General features: G+C 35.7%; 1 pseudogene; it reads left to right on the top strand.

Moving 5' to 3' along the window:
- The first annotated feature begins 353 nt into the window (after positions 1-353).
- LOC102849105 overlaps positions 354-3,013 on the top strand; it is a 34,961-nt pseudogene continuing 32,301 nt past the window's right edge.

The following is a 3,013-nucleotide window of genomic DNA, read 5'->3' as shown; positions in this document are numbered from 1 at the left end:
ATATAAATTGTCAAATGGGAATGAAAATATCACAACCAACTTTATTTTCTTTGGTTGGTGGTTGTTGTTGTAATTTTTCATTTTAATATGAGATCTGTTGTGATTTATTATTCCATTTTAATTTACATAGTAACTTTTTTCAAGAAGATTTAAAAGAAAAAAACAAATGTGATGAAGTTAAGTATAAAGAGATTTGCAAAGGGAGGTTTTATTGTAGGAGAAGATAATCTCTTAATGTGATGATTTTGAGCCTTGAATGTCTTTTTTTACTGACATAGACAATTTATATTATATCCCAAGATAGTCTCTGGTCCTTCCTTCAGCCTGATCTTTTGAAATTCAAATTCAGTTACATGGACTTGGATGTGGAAAAAGAAAAATTTGTAACTTTGTGTAAAAGAAAATCTGGTGATGGATTAATTTTGGTCAGAAGTCTTTTTTTAGAGAGGATATTTCATTTCATGGTTGAAAAACAAACAAAAACAATTCCAAAACAACAGACTGACAGAAGACTCACTCTAATAAGTATTTGGAAACTGTGAACAAGAATGAAGGTTAATAAAACACTTTAATAGCTTTAAATAAAATTTGGAACTAGAGAATAAAGTGTGATGTGGCTCAGCCAGGCAGAGGCTGAATTATTACTTGATATATTCTCCTTTCCATCTTCTTTTACCTTCAGTGACTGGCACTCGGATGATTTCATTGACTGCTATGAATTGGCCTATAAAAACTTTAGAAAACATATTGATAACTTGGAATGATTTGCCTCATGCTATAAATTGCTTTGATTTCTAAGTTTCCCTTTTGTACTTCAGTGATACTCCTTTTTCATTACAAAATTTTTTAAAGATTACTTATTTGAGCTCCTAGAATCTCACATATAGGCAAAGATTTCAGTTAGAAAGCAGAATGTCTTCATTAAATGATGTGCCAAATTGCACAAATTTAAGTTGAGCTATTATCATGAATGCAAAAAGGGAAAAAAATTTAAACACATCATATCATTTGTTTAAAAAAAGCACACCAACATTTGAGATATGAAAAATTGTTGATTATCAATTTTGCAAGTTATATCTTTGAATTTCAAGTATTTCATAACTTTATATCCATAAGATGAAGTTGAACAACCTCCTTATGATTTATATTCTCAGAAAAATTTTTGGAGGGTCAAACCAAGTTATCTCATATCTAGGAAAAAGCAATGAGTTTGAGTAATATATATATATAATATATATAGGCTGAATAATAACTAAAAGTGACTATTTAAAGTGATTGTATTTACACTCTTGGTACCAGCAACCAGGAAATTAAAAGACAAGTTGCATTAAGAAAGTTGGCTGTCAGAGACCTCTCCAAGGTACTGGGGAACAACGATGCCAGTCTGGAGACTAAGGTATGCCTGATACAGGGCATGGTCTTTGCAATTACATGCTATGCATCAGAGAGCTGGACTATGATTAGGGATGATAGAAGGAGAGTTGATGCCTTTGAACTATGGTGCTAGACAAGAATATTGAATATACCATGGACTTCTGGGAGAACAAACAAATTTGTCTTGGAGAGGGTGAAGCCAGGCTGCCCCTTGGACGCAAGGCTTCTGAAGCTCTGTCTGACATACTTTGGACATGTTGCAAGGCAGGATCACTCCTTGGAGAGAGACGTCATGCTTGGGAGGGTGGAGGAACAGCGCAGGAGAGGAAGACTCTTGATGAGATGGATTGATTCCATCACAGGGGAAGTGGGGATAGGCGTATCAGAGTCAATAAATCGGCAAGGGATAGAGCATGGCTTAGGGCTGTTGTACATGGGGTTACTATGAGTCAAAAACGACTTGATGGCACATAACAACAACAGAGAGAACATAACCAGGAGGAGGCATATGACCAATAATATAACCAAGAATGAATGAGCATTTCAAGAAAATTCTATTTTTGCCTAGAGGCAAATTATATTCTTTTTCTAGAGGGTTTGAAAAATTAATACAGAATTTTGATACTTATGAATTCTTCCTATATAAAAAGACGAGCTTCATTTCCACCTTGAAAATACCTTATATACATTTAGCTGCCATCAAATCAGGGCCAGACTCATGCATAAGGCAGCAGTAAATTTCTAATTCCTAGATGACTTCCATGACTAACTGTTGATCATATCACTATGAGTCATAGGTTTTTCATTGGTCTAGTTCAGAAGTCGATTTTGAGGCATTTACTACTCTGCCATGGTCTGGAAACTCACTGAAATTCAATAAACATAATAATTCATTGCTGTATAAACATACCTGACTTATGACTGAACCTCCAGTGAGTTTTCAGAGCCAGGAAACTGCATGAGGGAGGTTTGCCTATCGTCCCCGAAAAGAGTAATTTTGACTTAAAACCATCCACCTTCAGGTTGGCACTGAAACTCCTTATTCGTACAATCTTGAATTGTAGTTATGTGCCATCAAGTTGAAACCAACTAATGACTGATCCTCCATTGGATTTTCAGAGACAAGAAATTGCATAGAAGGAAATTGGCCACCTTTCTCCATTGAAGCAGCTGGTGCATTTAAACTATGTATCTTATGGTTTACACAGCAGCTTCTTAGCATTATATCATATCATAGGAACATATAAAACTTCAATGATACATGACAATGTCTATATAGGAGGCATATGGCCTGGGAATTGAACCTGTGTTTCCTGAATTAGATGCAGAAACAATGACTAAGAGTGATAGAAGAAGAATCTACACCTTCGAGTTGTGGTGCTGGAGACGAGTTTTGAACATACCATGGACGTCAAAGAAAACAAATAGGTCTGTCTTGGAGATGGTGAAACCAAGTTTCTCTTTAGAGACTAGTATTTTGAAGTTCCATCTCACATACTTTGGTTATGTGGCCAGGAGGGACCAATATAGAGAAGGACATTATACTCAGATGGGGAAAGAGACAGCTCAGGATAGGAAGACCCTGGGTAAGATGGATTGATACAGTAACTGGGAAATGAGGGTTAGCGTGTCAGAATCA

The sequence above is a fragment of the Elephantulus edwardii genome, unplaced genomic scaffold, assembly GCF_000299155.1.
Source record: "Elephantulus edwardii isolate Elephantulus edwardi_28Jun2011 unplaced genomic scaffold, EleEdw1.0 scaffold00079, whole genome shotgun sequence".
NCBI classification, from domain to species: domain Eukaryota; kingdom Metazoa; phylum Chordata; class Mammalia; order Macroscelidea; family Macroscelididae; genus Elephantulus; species Elephantulus edwardii.
This window is presented reverse-complemented; position numbering and strand designations above follow the sequence as displayed.